Source organism: Ips typographus, linkage group LG10, assembly GCF_016097725.1.
Source record: "Ips typographus isolate SLU linkage group LG10, UJ_Ityp_2.0, whole genome shotgun sequence".
In the NCBI taxonomy this organism is placed as follows: Eukaryota; Metazoa; Arthropoda; class Insecta; order Coleoptera; family Curculionidae; genus Ips; species Ips typographus.
Window position 1 is genome coordinate 904922 of NC_138431.1, and position 17346 is coordinate 922267.

The 17346-nt window shown below is 39.9% G+C and overlaps 2 long non-coding RNA genes across 2 annotated transcripts in view; both read right to left on the reverse strand.

Moving 5' to 3' along the window:
* LOC145734361 (uncharacterized) overlaps positions 1-17346 on the reverse strand; it is a 113995-nt gene that overhangs the window by 14938 nt on the left and 81711 nt on the right. The window lies entirely within an intron of this gene.
* Positions 13317-17346, reverse strand: part of LOC145734860 (uncharacterized) — a 40851-nt gene continuing 36821 nt past the window's right edge. Inside the window, exon 2 of the long non-coding RNA XR_014179533.1 lies at positions 13317-13626. This is a non-coding gene — a long non-coding RNA (uncharacterized LOC145734860). The remainder of the gene's footprint in view (positions 13627-17346) is intronic.

A 17346-nucleotide genomic window follows, 5' to 3' on the forward strand; every position in this document is an offset into this window, starting at 1 on the left:
AAATCAGAGGCAGCGGGAGCTTGTGCAGGCGATTGAATAGAACGGACCTTGGACTTTACATCATAGAGATATTTATCTGCTAATTTTCTTATTTTGTCTTGGGCAGCAAAGTCAGTATCACTGGCAATTAAAGAAATAATGTCATTGTGAATTGATTGAAAATCAGCATAAATTTCCTGCAGAAACTCCGCACGTGAAAGTAAGTTTTCCTTGTAGAATGAGTCCGTGGTAGAGTTCGTTCCATACTCATAGATCTCTTTAAGCCTATTAAAATGTACCGTGCGCTGAAAAGTCAATTTTGCGATTTCCTTTTCAGAAGTAGCCATAATTAATTATGTAAACGAAAAAACTTTCGAATTGTAAGTAAAGTCACGGAAGATCAATCGCACGGAGCGAACTATACCTAAGAAAATTATTAAAAATCTCCGAACGTCAACAAACACAATGTTGCAAAGTGTAAAGTTAAAAATCGATATGGTATGTGGTATATTCTGCTAAACCTGGGCGCAATGGAATGTTGTTTATTAGACCTGATAAAAAAGAAACAATGAAATGAAGAGAGTGTAGTTTGAACGAGGTGATAGCAAAATGGCTGATTTTAAAAGTTTAAGTTAATTTTATATGTATTTTATAAGTAAAAATTTTAAATTTTCAAAGAAAATAGAAAAGTGGATAGTGATATCCGGCTCGAAGGACCATAAATGTCGTTGAAGACCAGTAAAATTTGCTGGTTTAGGTTTTATCGAAAAATAATATAATTAAAATTCGAAAACGGCGCACCACCTTTCTGAACGGGACTCACCTGTCTAAAACTTCCTGGCTTGAAGGAGAGCGCTCTCGTTAAGAAATGTGGATTCGTCGGCTTGGATGGACTGGAGTGAGTAACACTCGCGAGTCGCGGTAATACGAAAAAAAGTCAAGAAAAGACGTGACAAGTTGAGTACGCTTTTAGCTTGATGCTGCGCTCGGTCGACACTTTGAATGGTACTGTCGCTATTGCGCACGCAGTTCTAGGTGTCCCTTATGATAGACAGTGTGCCGTATTGTCGCGGAAAAAAGGTAAAAAAAAGAAATACGAAATTTATAGGTCCTTAAGCGCATAAAAAAAGAGACAAGTTTTAGAGTTTATGAAACACAAGATCAAGTCAATAAATAAACTAAACAGTAATCAACACCTACAAATCTCTAACCGGTTTATGTCCAGAAGATTAAAACGGGGTTGAACATGAAACCAACGTTGCGTAAACCTCGTTATGTGAGAGGAAACCTCATTCATTGGTCTCGGTAGAGATAAACAGAGACAGGACTCAACGCTCAGGAAAACCACAGAAAGAGAAACCAAAACAAATCACCTGGCTGGTGGAAATGAAATAAAGAAAACTAACAGGAAAGAAGACAATCGTCCACCAACAAAAGGAAAGGTTTTTGATAGGAACCCTCTCTAGAAAACCCGAAAAATACACCGAACGGTTAGTGTATTAGTAACCACACAAAAATTAAATCTACTGGGGTGCTCCGAACGAAACCACTGACGCCAAATCTCACGTAACCAAGCAATTGGGGCTGAGGTCGAACACAGTAGAAAGTCCCCGTACTCCAGGGCCATTAAGGTACTTACAGGGACTCTGAGACTTTCCCCCCATGAACTACCCTCCCAAAAACCTTAGAGGTTAAGTGGATGGCGGCACCCAATTCCGCTCAGCCCTTTACAACAAAGCAAAGTGGTTACAAAGTCAAATCCGGTAAAAGTCAAAATCAGGTAAATTGTCAAAACTGACAACAAGACAAAATAGAGAATAGAAAAAAAACGAAATTCCCTACATGTACGCAAGATTAAACATTAACGCATACAAGTTGCGGGGAAAAACAATTGACACAATCGGGCAAAAGAAAAATTGACTCCCTGACACTCCTAAATCGTCCCAAGAACCCTGACCACACGGTAACACTCGTTCCTCAACAAAAAACTAAGAGGAGTATCCAAAACGGGAAAAATCAATAAAGACACAATTGAGGAAAAATATACTCCCTGACACTCCCAAATCATTCCAGGAACCCTGACCACACGGTAACACTCATTCCAGAACAAACAAATAAAAGGGAGTATCCAAAGCGGGAAAATCAATTAATTAAAGTCACAATCGAGAAAAATTAAATCCAATAATAAACAAGTCAAATTAAATTAAATTAAAAATGATACACGATGTTAAAATGTGTTATATCAATTAAACAATTGAGTATATAAGTACCCTCCACTGTCCCTTAATAATGAAAAAGGTGTTAGGTAACAAATGTCATTATCACCAAATCAAGAAAACACAAACTTGTTCATTATGGATTCAATCAATTAGAAAAACATACGACCGACTCAATTCGTGTACACCTATTAAACCAACGGAATTGCATACAAAGTTAGAGTCAATCCTAACAAAAACTAAATCTCAACAATCAGGAGTCAGACGAATGAGCATCAGAATGCTCAGACTCGTCACTTAAAGTCACATCCGGTTTAATGTCGGATACATGCCAATCTCCCAAATTATTTCCATCCCTGTCAACCAAACGGTATACTAAATTAGAGAGGACTTTAGAAATAGTATACGGAATGTACCTAGGTGCCAACTTGACAGCAAAACCGTCTACTGCTTTAGATAAAACATAATTTTTCTTCCAGACCTGATCTCCAACATGATACTCAACATCTCTCTTTCGAAAATCATAACGTTGTTTACTTTGAATGTAAGATCTATGAAGTCGTTTCCGAACTTCTTCATAGATGTTAGGTAATTCCTGAACTGTATTGGGGTTATGCACTTTATCAGAGATTTCCACTTTATTGTCAGCATTATCACTGATTAAACCATAAAATGAGCCATCAACAGGTATATTCCTGCCAAAGTTTAAAAATGCAGGAGAGAAACCAGTAATTTCATGTTTAGCCAGTCTAATAGCCTGGGCAACTTGGAAAATAGATTTATCCCAATCCCTGTGATTTTCATGAATGTAGGATCTTATTGCAGTGATTATCACTTGGTTGACTCTTTCAGTATGGTTCACTTGTGCATGATATTTAGCGTTATACCAAATTTTCTGGACATTATACTTAGTCATGAGATTTTTAAACTCATTGCTAGTAAACTGACTACCATTGTCACAAGAGAAAATTTGGCAAACCCCAAACAAAAGAAAAACTTGATTTTCAATGAACTTAATTATGGCCTTAGAAGTCGCTTTCGCCATAGGGTGCACAAGTACAAATTTAGTGAACCAATCCACCACAACAAGGACGTACTGGTTTCCCGATTTTGATCTTGGATAAGGACCAATAAGATCAGCTGACAATAACTGGAAAGGAAAATTAACATTTCGGTATTGACCCATAAGACCTGCCTGGGGTAAATGACTAGATTTACTAGCAGCGCAAATAGTGCATTTTCTAACATAACGGTAAACAGAATCTCGCATATTTGCCCAATAATACAGTTCAGCAACCCTAGACAACGTTTTAGAGATGCCTAAATGACCGGCTGTTTCATGATGATGAAATGACCGTAAAACTTTTCAAGAATTTCCCGTCTATGAGCCGTAGGCACAACAATTTTCTAATTGGAAACATTGCCATCCAAGTTGTACTTAGAAAATACATGTTTATAAAGACAATTATTTATCCAAAATTAGGTTGGTCAAATTTAAAACTGCAACATCTTCCAAACTTTTCGAAAGAGCATCAGCTACAGTATTGGCAACACCCTTTCTATGCACAATATTAAATGAATACTGAGATAACTTAACAATCCATCTAGCTATACGAGCAGAAGAATTTTTCATGTTATTCAACCAAACTAAAGAGGAATGATCAGTATGGACCGTAAAATGTGTCCCTTCCAAATAATATCGGAATTTTTCAATGCCAAACAAAACAGCTAACAATTCCTTTTCAGTGGTTGTATATTTACGTTGACATTTGTTCAAAGTTCTACTCGCATAGGCAATAGGGTGTTCCAAACCGTCCTCCTCTTGATACAACACACAGCCAACTCCTGTGTCAGAAGCATCACACATTAAACTAAAAGGCTTGGTATAATCAGGGCTGGCAAGAACAGGAGCAGTAGTAAGTGCCTCTTTAATTTTAGCAAAAGCAATGTTTGCTTCAGGGGTCCAAACAATAGGTTGACCTTTTTTACGCCCTTTCAAAAGATCGGTAATTGGACTACATAGAGACGAAAAATCCTTAAGAAACCTACGATAATAACCTATCAAACCGACAAGTCTACGAATTTGCGTAGTATTTTTAGGAACAGGGTAATCCAAAATAGCAGAAACTTTATCAGGGTTGGTCCTAAGCCCATCACGATCAACAATATAACCTAAAAATTTGAGAGACGACCTACAAAATTGACTTTTGTCCAAATTAATAGTCAAACCAGCATCCTTAAGACGCATAAATAGTTTTTTCAAAATCTCACAGTGTGTGTCAAAGTCAGGTGTGACAATAATAATGTCATCAAGATAATAAAATACATAAGGCTCTAAAGCCGGTCCTATAACCATGTCCATTAATCGACACATACTTTGGGCACTATCATTCAATCCAAAAGGTAAAACTTTATAATGGAAAAGCCCTCTACCATGCACTGCAAAAGCGGTTTTCTCTTTTGAAGTGTCATCAAGTGGAATTTGATGAAAAGCTTGCTTTAAATCAATTGAAGACAGGAATTTCGCATCTCAAACCTTGGTGACAATAGAATCAATAAGAGGCATTGGATATGCACTAGGAATACTAACAGAGTTAAGCTTCCGGGCATCCAAGCACACTCTAAATGAGCCATCACTTTTTTTGACAAGCCACATAGGCGAACACCAAGGTGAATTAGAAGGTTCTATTATACCAAGCTCTAGCATTTCATCCACCTGCTCATTAAGACACTTTTGCATTGCATATGATAATGGGTATTGTCTGTGTTTGACAGGCTTTTCATTACCGGTGTTAATGGTATGTTTAATTAAATGGGTTAAACCCAATTTATTTTTTGGTGCAATAGTTTTATACAGATCCTTGATCTTATTAAGTTCTTCAGCCTGTGTCAAAGTTAACTCTTCAGCAGACTGAATCTTATTTATAACAGACACCGAATTAAAGATTGATTGATATGACAGGTTTCTAAAATTTAACTGAATATTAAATGCTTTAAGAAAATCAATGCCCAAAATCAACTCATGTTTTAAAGAAGGAATAACTAAAATTTTCAAAAGTCTGGTAACATTACCTAAAGTTATAGGAGCCCAAAAATATCCTGACACACTCTGTAAGTTTCCGTCAGCAGTAGTGACGTGAAATGACGAATCTTCGGTCAAACATAAGTCTACGTCTTTAAGTATTTGCAGACCATCAAAACCCAAAATAGAGATAGAACTACCAGTATCGATCAAAGCCAAAAACGAACAATCAGAAATTCTAACATTTAAATATGGACGGTCATCAAACGATTTTCTACAATTCCAACAAACCACACTGGAGGAAACAGAACTAATATTTCCAGAAAAGCCTGGCCTACTAAGATCAGGTTCCATTAAATTACCTCTATGTGTAGTTGGTCGGTACTGATTTGAAACATAGAAACTGTTCTCTATTCGGTTGAAAATGGTGAGGTTTTGTTTTTTGTTTATCAATCCCAATCCTCTGACCGGTTTCGCCGTATTACGGCTCATCAGAGAGGCTATAGGGCTTGATAACCAAAGAACAAAACCTTCGTTCCAGTATAGTCAACTGGATGCCAGAAATGATAGTTGTGTGCAACATCTGGTGACATCTGTACTCAACTCTATGAGTTAGAAAGTACAGATGGCGTTCCAAAATCTAGGAACAGCACCATTAATGCCGCATCATAAAAAAAAAAAAAAAAAAAACAAAAAACAAAACCTCACCATTTTCAACCAATCAGATCGGTGTTTACCGAATGATGCGGCATTAATGGTGCTGTTCCTAGATTTTGAAACGCCATCTGTACTTTCTACCTCATAGAGTTGAGTACAGATGTCACCAGATGTTGCACACAACTATGTGTTCTCTATTCGTTTACACAAAGAAGTCAAGTCACTGACAGCGGTTATGTCATGCAATGCCAAAGTCCTAACATAATCCGGCATTAAATTTTCTCTGTTAATGTCTACAACTTCTTTTTCAGAAGGAGCCTCAGATAATCGATTAAAAAGACCCTCCATAGAACTAATAAATAAACAAACTGGTTCTTTAGGGTTTTTTTTCCTAGCTTTGATTTCTTCTAATAAGTTTCTATCATAGTGGTCACGCAAAAAAGTCTCTTTTAATTTACCCACTAAATCATCCCAATCAATAAAACGCCCCTTTTTATGATGATTATACCACCAAGTCCAAGCTTGCGAATCAAAAAGGTCTCCAGCAGAAGCAAAAACCTCATCTGTTGAGCAGCCACGAGACATTCTAAAGGTTTCTACCTTTTCAAGAAAAGCCATTAATGAACCCTCGCCAGTAAACTTTTGCAGTCCCCATTTATGTACAGGCACAGACTTGCTAACAACCTGATTAACTGCATTAACATTAAAACTGACAGAACCCAAATTTGGGTCAAGAGGAGTTGAAGCAGCTGGAAAAACTTTAGCATCGAGATCACCTTCCAAAGTTAATATCTCAACATATAAATCATTCTTCCTTTCAGTTTCCTTATCAGAAGTATGATTCATACGATTAAGTCGGCCTGAGACATGCCAGAGCCGAGTTGAAATGTTTTTGTATGAAACATCACTAGATGTACCGGTAAAACCTACTATTTTAACCTTAATTGATGCAATAGATAACGCCAGCTCCTTTTCATCAAAATCAAATTCAAATGGGTTCGACACATGACAAATACTACGATTGGCATTTTCTTGAGCCAACAGTCCCCTCAAAATTTTACGTCTCTGATCAACAGTACCCAATGGCTTCATAGATCTGATAGAAATTTCATAATCCAGCTCATGGGCTTGCAAGGCATTAATTTGGAGAGCCATCATTAAAATTTCCAGTTTAACCCCAAAAACTAAATAAACACAAGTGATATATAAATTCTACAGCTAAAGTGCAACAAAAACAACTGACTTGGACAACAATCAAAAACTTGATCACTACCTGTGATCCAAGTTACTCAAAACTGATTAAATAAATCAGTCAATCAATAATTAAACACTTAATCAAATTAAGGGAAATTAAAATTGTCCAAATCAGAACAAATAAAATCTCTACCAAAAGAAAAAATTAATTCGCACTTTTAACTGCAAAACCGAACCACATGTCATAGGTAAAACTATAAAAAAACTTAAGATAACGGGGCAAACCTGAAACTTCGGTCTAAAAATAGATTGGCACGGTCACAAGCAAAGCAAAAGGTAAAAATGCAACGATAATACGATAAACCAGCAATTCCAAACTTGACACTCTTTAATTTAAGAATAAATATCTTATACTATCAACACGTCTGGCACCGTGAAAAAACTAAGTAAACATTGTAGCCATGCAAAAATACACATGCACAAACAAGGCAGTCCGATAACCCACAATCCAAGCGTGCTCAATCCACTAAAAATCAAAAAGGCCCTTCACGTTGGTCGCCAATTTGTTAAGATGAAACCTCACGTTAATGAGATTTCAACATTTTGGAATTAGATTGCTCAAGGTCGTGGATTAATTGCATGAGTTCATAATTAGCTATAAATAAACACACTTGAATATTCTGCAGAAAATCAAACAAACCGTTAGTTGTATATATGCACGTGTATATTACAAATAAAAAAAAAACTACAATATTTACAATCTACAAAATATTAATAAAATTTACAAAAAGTTAAATTTGAAATAAAAAGAAAACAGGAAAAGTTTTTCCAGTGCCAAGCTGTCCCTAATTGCCCTTACCAGTTCTCAAAGACGATGTTTGGGTCCTGGAACCTCCAGTATCCTCTCCCCAGTAGTCAGTAGTGGCCACCGCTGATTTCCAGGTAGGAAATGGGGTCCAGAGACTGGTGACAGGTACCTAAGGCAGGAAACAGCAGAACACCAGGGAAAACAAACAAACAGCTTCAACACTTGTTCCGGCAACCAAAAAGGTGACCAGAGGTAATGACAAATGTTGAAGTTGTTTAAAGCAAACTAATATAAATTTAAAAAAAATAAACAAAACTAAATCAAGTAAGGAATTGACCTGGTGGTTCAACTCTGACTGAGGTTCTGACCTTCTTAAACTCTGTGGCTACTGGTCGGCTTTTCCAACACGTGGGTTGGTCCGGTAAACTATGGACGGAGCAGTCCCGGTTAGGCTTATTTAATCCCCGATTGAAAAGTTCTTTGGACGGGAAAACCCTTAGATCTCTGGTCAGAAAGCCCTTGAATCCCCGGTTGGAAAGTTTTTGGATCTCCGGTTGGGCCGAACATAATACTGTGTTGGAAAATTGGGCCGATACAAAATAATTCAAAAGAACTAACAATAAAACCAATTTACCTGTAATTCGGCTAGATGATCACGGATTAAAAAAACTTGACACACACGCGCCACACCGCTCAGAAAAAAGATCAGATGTCGGCAGTTCGGGTGCTGTAGTGGTAAAGAGACCGATATCACAAAGTGGGGTGATTAAATAGGCCACATGGCATCTGACACAAAGAAACACGACCACAAACCGACGCTTCCCCGACAAAAATCGAAACTAATCACGTGACTACGGCACCTGATAACTTATCAGGTCACGCACCCACATTTACAACAAAATGTGCACAAAGTGCAAATGGAGGATTTAAGCGATCGGAATCGGTCTACTAGTGTAACTAGGCCCACAGACATTAAAAACACAAACCAAACGAGTTACGGACGAAAACTCTATTTCGTACGTAACAAATTGTACCTCAAAGTTTACAGGTAGATATTCTAAATCAATTACATTCCACCCATCTGGGCATTGTGAAAATGAAAATGATGGCAAGGGCATACTTTTGGTGGCCTTCTTTAGATACGAAGTTGCTATATAGACAACCTACTGCCAAATTTTAGAATTGCTCCTATTCGACGTAACATCCCCATGACTTGATTAGATTACTTCAACAGAAGAAAAAAAACCTGCTTGTTGCACTGGTGCTACGAACCCCAATTAAAAGGGGACCCGATCAGGAGGATGACGTGGAATGTAAAAAAAGTGATAGAAATATTTTGTATGTCCTGGATCTGGTATCGTGGTTGTCGCATTATGTCACATACGCGTACCAAATTGCGCAAATTCTTTTTCCTCTTGTGCCCTGTGCTTAGCCGCACGTTGGTGATTGTCTGTACTCTTCATACAATGTGCCGAGTGCCGTTCTCGGCTCTTCGAAATATGGTTACTGCGTCGCTGATGTTCGTATGTTTCTTAGCCAGGAGTTTTGCTTTCTTCGTGGACCTCGATGCCTCTATATTTTTCTTGTAGATTTAGTGTAGGAATGTGATATTGGCCTCCTGTAAGGATAAGGCCGAGGTAGGAAACTTTTCTTTCTTTAACCATGTTAAGTATTTCTAGTTCGTAGACTGCAGTTCTTAAAATTTCTTCATTCGTGGCATTTGCGGTAAACGGCACGCGCAAAGGTATCCGGTGGGTTCACATTTCAAAAGCTTCGATGCGGTTCAGGGTTACAGCTTTGAGAGACCACGTTTCTGCGCCGTATAGTAAGATGGGCCATATGTAACACTTTACTACCCGTAGTCTAAGTGCTAGCGGCAGACTGCAATCTAATAGGAAGTTTTAAAGTTTGAAAAATATTGTTTTTGCATAGTTCCTTCTAAGTTTAAGCGCGACTACAACCAGACAAAGAACACCGAACAGGTGGAGGTTGGTAAGGCATAAATAAATTCGGTAAGTAAGTTTGATAGATATTGTTACGATTTTCCCGTGGGTTCACACAAAGTCAATTTAACTGAACAATTAATAAATTTATTTACACTTCAAAACACTCCGTACAATAATTAACACAGCTACTAAAAACACTACTACAATTCCACAACTATTCCACTATTTAAAGTTTACCGCGTTCCTAAATTCACTACTACTACGGTTGACACCGCGTCTTTTATATTCGCAAACCACGTTCTAGAATGACCGCGAAACGCTTTGCGGGTTGCCTTGACCATTCAAGAATTTTCCAGGTAGCGCTTCCTAACTGTGGCCTACTTTAATACGCGCCCGGCCAGATATTGCGGCGCATCGGTTTCATCCCGAGGCGAGCGCTCGTTAAGAAGTATCGAGCATAGTAGGCCCAGACCGTAACACTGCCCCCCTCTTAAAGCTGATCGTCCCGATCCGCTTCATCTAATCCCTGGTATTTCTTGAGTCTGTCCAGAGGGACAATTTTCATCTTGCCTTTGGGGCTGCGTTGGACTCAGTATGCGACGTCGTTTAACCTTTTTACCACATTGTAAGGTCCCTCCCAGTGTCGTTGCCATCTTTGACTTAATCCTTTGCTCCTCCTGGGTTGAAACATCCACACAGCATCACCTTCCTCATAATTGCCACCAGTTGGTCTGTGGTCCAGTTTCATCTTCATACGGTCGTTGTTTGGTTTCATCTTCTCTCTCTCAAGTTCCCGAATTGTGATGGATCCCTTCTGTAACGAACACTGGTCACACCGTTTACACCATTCCTCAACGTCCTTTCTTAAGTTAATCCAGTAAAATCGATCTCTTATTCTAGCCAAAGTCTGGTTTACTCCAAAGTGTCCTCCTCCGCGACTGTCATGTAGTTCTCGCAGCACATTCTCTTTGCAGGAATTGGGCACTATTGTTTGGTAAACAAAGCGTTTTCCGTCTGGACTTTCCCATTTGCGAGTAATTAAGTCATCTCGCAGTCGAAGCGAATTCCACTGCAACCAGTAACCCCTTACTGTTGGTCCATATCTGGAAATCTGTTGCCAATCCGGTTTCAAATCCTTTTCCAACCATCTTCTGATGACTTTCAAATCAGAGTCTGAGCGCTGTCCTTTTATTATGTCCTCCTTAGAAACGCTGCTCTTCATTCTTTTTGTAGCCTCTTTATCTGTCACCATCGCGATTTGACCAATCCTCCAACCATTATGAATTTGTCCTTTCCGGTACCTTAAATCACTATCAAAAGCTTGACGATCCTCTACATATCGCGGTAAATGTCCTTCCGGGTTCTTCATTTCCTGCTCCTGGTTACGCCAATTCTGCGGGGTCGGTAAACGAGACTGCTGTCTGCAATTCCATTGGTAATGTCCTTTACGTCCACAAACATAACATGTAATGTTTCTTTTAGCAGAGGAGTTCCGGTGATTTGTTCTGATGTCCTGGTTTCGTCGACACTGTGGGTTTGGAGAACAAGACCGCTGTCTGCAATTCCTTCTAATGTGTCCCGTACGTCCGCATCGATAACACTCCACTCTCGTGATCGGGCGTGATCGTTCTAATTGTGTGGACTGACTATTTCCTGATGCTGCCATTTGTTGCACTAATTGGCCTACCATTGCTTTAATTTCATCTAATGTAGCAGCATGATCGGCTGGCGGTACTCTTTCCTCTTGATTAGGCTCTGGCTTTAAATCATTGCACGCAGCTTCAATTTCCAGCGCTCGAATCAGTAATTCGCTGTTGTTGCTCCCTTTGAACATCTTCAGCCATTTCTTTACCTCCGGATCTCGAATCCCATCTACAAAATACTGTGCCACAAGTTCTTCTTGGATTTCATCCGGGACGGCTGGGTAAGCCAGATGCACAAGGCGACGAATTTCGGTTTCAAACTCTTCTAGATTTTCACCAGTTTTCTGCTGTCTTGCCATTAATTGCGTTCGATACAGTCCTTTCTTATGTTTATCCCCATAACGACGTTCTAATGCAGCTACTAATGCGTCATAGTTGCTTTGTTGGGCGATAGGCAGAGTCTGTAACAGCTCCAATGCAGGTCCTCGTAATGCCACCACCAGTGCTACAGCCATTTCCTCGTTACTCCATCTATTTGCATTTGCAGCGGCCTCAAATTGGAGTTGGTACGTTGCCCATGAAGTTTGACCATCATATGTGGGAGGCTTGATCTTGTTGAACCCGTTTCCGGTGAACACTGTAGAGCTGACTCCTCTGCTGTCAATTTTCTGCTCTAAGTCGCGTAGCTTTATCTCAACATCATTCTGAATTTTATTAATGTCGTCCCGAACATCATTTAATTTTCCCTCAACATCACACTCCATCTTTTTGAGACTATGGGTTACATACTCTTGGATTTCTGTCTTGTTCCGTGCTAGAACGTTCAATATTTCTACGTTACGTTTTTCTTGCCGCTCTCTATCTTCTTGACGCATTTCTATATCTTGTTGTAGCATTCTTTCTTGTTGTTGTCGAATCCTTTCTTGTTCTTCCTTCTCTTGTTGTCGAATCCTTTCTTGTTCTTCCTTGTCTTGTTGTCGAATTCTTTCTTGTTTCTCTTCTTGTTTTTCAAGCATTGCCATAATAGCTGCAAATTGGGCCTCCATGTTTGCACTTTGACGTCTTGTTATTGGCATAAAATAAATTTAACACACCACTGTTCCGAAAATCTCTAGTCCGGTTCTGAACACAAGTCTCTAACCCGAAGTTTAGTTCCAATTCACGTCGCACTAAAGTCTGATCCCACTTCTGACACCAATTGTTACGATTTTCCCGTGGGTTCACACAAAGTCAATTTAACTGAACAATTAATAAATTTATTTACACTTCAAAACACTCCGTACAATAATTAACACAGCTACTAAAAACACTACTACAATTCCACAACTATTCCACTATTTAAAGTTTACCGCGTTCCTAAATTCACTACTACTACGGTTGACACCGCGTCTTTTATATTCGCAAACCACGTTCTAGAATGACCGCGAAACGCTTCGCGGGTTGCCTTGACCATTCAAGAATTTTCCAGGTAGCGCTTCCTAACTGTGGCCTACTTTAATACGCGCCCGGCCAGATATTGCGGCGCATCGGTTTCATCCCGAGGCGAGCGCTCGTTAAGAAGTATCGAGCCTAGTAGGCCCAGACCGTAACAATATTAATGGCTGATTGCTTGTCTTTGTTCACTCCCAATGCCAACTTCTGCATAGTTACTCAGTTCGCCATGCGTAGATTGACATTAAAAGGAATGACACTTTCCCTAATACATATTACTGACATTAAATACGAACTCTTCGGTCAAATACTGTGGAGCTGACAAAAGAATAAATAACCCACATAATAAATGCTGCATATGGCAATACAGTACAAGAACGGTAATAGAAAAGTAAAATAGAAAATAAAACTATACACAACTCAGCCGACCATCTTTAGTTTATTATTAAAATAAATAAGAATTCCATGCTATGAAATTCCATACATTTATTTATTTTTTAGCAGATGCATTGAACCTTTTTCAAGGCCAAAGTATTTTTGGTACCTATACTTGGTATAGATCACAATTGCTAATTCGGGTTGCCGACAGAAGTACTTGCAGGATTGTTGATGTTGGTGACATTTGACCTCGTGACGATCCTTTCGCGGTTCTAAGCGCGTCAAACATTTCTAGTAAGGTTGTTATGCGTCATGATCCACATTTGAAAATTGTTTACACAGCAACTTGTGCCTGAAATAAAAACTAGTTTACCATCAATTCTCAGCCAACGTAAATGTAATTTGTGAAAGAACAGAATATGTATATTTATTAAAGTGTCTCAATATATAAAATTTGATAAAGTCTTACAAAACTTTTTTTGACCTGTTTTTGCAATAGATATGGCAACCAAAAGATCGATGGCCACGCACATACATCATCAGTTTTAAATAAACCTCAACTCTGGTATTAAACAAATTAAAGCATTTCAGCCATGTGAATATAGATATAATAATTTTTGAGCTGGTGTTGAGCGCTTTTGCTTAAGGAAACACTGAATAAGTTCAAATACAGAAAAAAAATCATAAAAATATGATGTAGAGTTATATTCTGCTGGACAAACGCTTGAATTAATCTAATCATTGCATACCTTGGTTATAAATTCTACTTTTCATAATAATGTTTGAGGTAGATTGGTTTTAACCACGGTGTAAGTTCTAGTATAGTGCGTTGCAAAGAAAGAGAACTAACCTGCCGCTATCTAGTTGGTGAACACAGAATTGCTTGCCGCTGCAAAATCCCTAAATTCTAGTAGGTTTTAAGTAGTTTCTTTTTATCGAGGTTTTTCAACGAGGTAGGTTAAACTCACTTTCAGCGGTAAAAACCGGGATTTCATCGATGTGAATAACAGTTTATGCAATAGTAAAGTGATCTGATTGGATGGAAATGCCACGTTAAATTGTGAATAATACCTATTACACGCGAGGCACGGTGGTAAATCTGGGAATCTATTTGGACATAAATGATGTTTTTTTCTGCAGAACTAAACATTTTTATTATCTACAGTTAAGTAGTTAAATACGTTTTTTTTTTTAAATTGGTGGTGTATAACTTCAAGCATATGTTACTGAAGTATTGAAAAGGTGTAAGGACTTTAAGCTTCACAATTTATTACAGATGAATCGGATGACAAATTTCCAGTTTAAATTTTGTTCTCATCCGGTGGTTAATTAATTGATTGTTACTTTGAGAGTTATTAAAAAATACAGTGAATACCACACTTTGTAAATAGCGTCTTATTTCCTAGAGAGATTATTGTGCATATTTGACATTTTGTATGGTTTACTTGTATTTTGTTTTGTTCGTTTGCTTGAAATAAATTTGTATGGAGCCACTTGAAAAATACTTTATTTTTTACCACAAAACCGTAAAATTTAGATGATTAATAGCTATTTATATAACCAGTTACGAAAAGTGCGATTTTGTGTAAGGAATGAATGTTTGCAGGACGAGCAAAGCGAGTTCCTGCAATTTGAATGAGTTACACAATTAGACATTTTCGAAACGTGTTTTATACATGATTTTTTCTAGTTTTGGATGGTAAATAGTTAAAAGTGGTACAAACTAATGTAACGAAGTTACTAAGTTTTCGCTGATTTAGTTAAAATACGCGTGACCTTCACTGCTGGGTGCTAGACCGCGGCCGTCGTGGCGTCGATTCTATCGGGACCGTCCGGGGCCGTTTGAAATGGTTCGGTGGGCGCTGAGAGTGGGTACCGCCACTAACAGCCCCCACCGTGGGATTTGTGTATAAAAGAAGGCCCCGAGCCGGAAAATAGGGATTCTTCGATCATCAAAAGATCGAAACCAGCCAGCTAAGCCGATCCGTGCCGACCGTTATCTCTTATCTCCGCGAATTTGTAAGTAAAAAATAGACACATACCGACCGTCCGGTATTTGTTCTGTTTGCTGTTTAAAACCCGTACCGTTAACTGTACATATTTTAATAGACTGTAAATTGGGGCATTTTCAGTATTTTCCCGGGGTTTCCGTTTGGGGCATTTTCAGTATTTCTCCGGGGATTTTCATTTGGGGCATTCACTGAATTTGTCCGGGGTTTTTTTCATTTGGGGCATTCACTAAATTTGTACGGGGATTTTCATTTGGGGCATTTGCTATATTTTTCCGGGGTTTTCCGTTAGAGGGTATTTCTGGTGAAACGGCGCCGGCTTCAGTTACTTTGTTTGTGAAACAGTCAGGTAATCCTTCTGGTCCTGTTCCTGTTTGTTGAACACCGGGGAAACGGTGTAGCAAGCGGGAACGGTGAAACCTGTGACTCGTTTGCTTAGCTCCGGGGAAACGGAGCAGTAAGCGGGTTTGGGGATACTGGAGGGATTAGCGGCTGTGTGACTGGCAACGTCACGAGACTTCAAACCTCTGTTGCCTGCTTGGGGAAACAGTGTGCAACGGAGGCTCTATTTGTCGAACCCCGGGGAATCGGGGAGAGGCACCTAGAGGTTAGGTCGAGTGACGGGAACACCGCTGGTCACGTAATTGGGCCTCTTTGGGTTTTGGAACGAATTCCGGCGCCGAATAGTCAGTTTTACATAACCGTACCGTACCGCTGTTCTTTCACCGTGTCACAGTCAGTCTTAATCTACCGTAGTCAGGCTAATCAGTAGTGAAGGGTCCGTAGGTAGTTTTCATTATCGTTACACGCTTTCCCCGTACCACCGTATAAGGTAATTTCCGTTTCATTGGGTATTCGTTACCGTGAGTATTTACTGTAAGTATTGAGAGCCGTAATACAGTGCAATTAGTGAAAACAGTTGTTTTAATTTTGTTTTCTTCCCGAACCCTTTGGAACTTTTCTCCATCTGTCTAAAGGCTACCCAGGTACCGCAAAGTGGACCTTCAGCCACTATAAATAACGAAGGTGGCGCCCGAGGCAACGTAACCGAAGAAAACCGCGAGAAAAGCGCTACAAATTTGGCGCCCGAGCAGGGACCGATTTTGTTTTTTCCCCTTTATTATAGACTGTTTTCTTTTGCCGGTTTTCTTTAGCTGAAAAGAAATGGACGAGGAAGGCTACAGCGGAGACAGGGCCGCTGGTGGAGTGACCGAGGGTCGAGACAGCGACAACATGGAGTTGTCAGTAGTACCGGGACCGACTGACGTGAGGGTGAGTTGGATTTACGGGTTGAAAAAGGAAGAGTTGCAGGGTCAACTCAGTAAGTTTTGCCTGGATGTGACTGGGACCGTGGAAATGTTGCGTAGACGACTGGTGCGTTACATGCGTGAGGGTGTGGCAACACCGTCCCCACACTTGCAACAGTTTGCGTTTCCTGCAGTACCGGTTGTTGGGTTTCCAAACCACCCACTGTCACCGCCAACCACTACCGCCGTAACGTCGACGACCACCCGGTATTTTACGACTGTTACAGGTACTTCTGTGGTGACAACGCCTCCTGTCACTATGACAGGCTTGCCAGCCGTCACGTTTGCCCTGCCGCCGACCGTTCACTCACCGCCCGCCGTTTCTGGATCCCCGTTTACCACCGTACCGCCGCCGACTGCCCATGTGCAAGTACACAACTGGAAAGTGTACTTTGATGGCCGAAACGACCCCGTGGCGTTTGTGGAGCGTGTCCAAGAGCTCTGTGACGCTCAAGGCATTTCCATGGACGTCTTATTGCCACATATGCCTGATTTGTTACAGGGTGAGGCCGCTTTGTGGTTCCGTAACAACAGGGGAAGTTGGCGATCCTGGGGGCAGTTTCTGGCTGATTTTCGCAGCTTCTACTTCCCCATAAATTATGCCGAAGATTTGGAGCTGGAAATCAGTCGGCGACGTCAGCGACCGAATGAATCGGCTGGTGCGTATATAACTGAGCTGCAGACGTTAATCCGCCGTCATGGGGGAATTAGCCCGGAAGAAGAGCTGAGGTGGCTCTATCGTAATTTGTTGCCGGA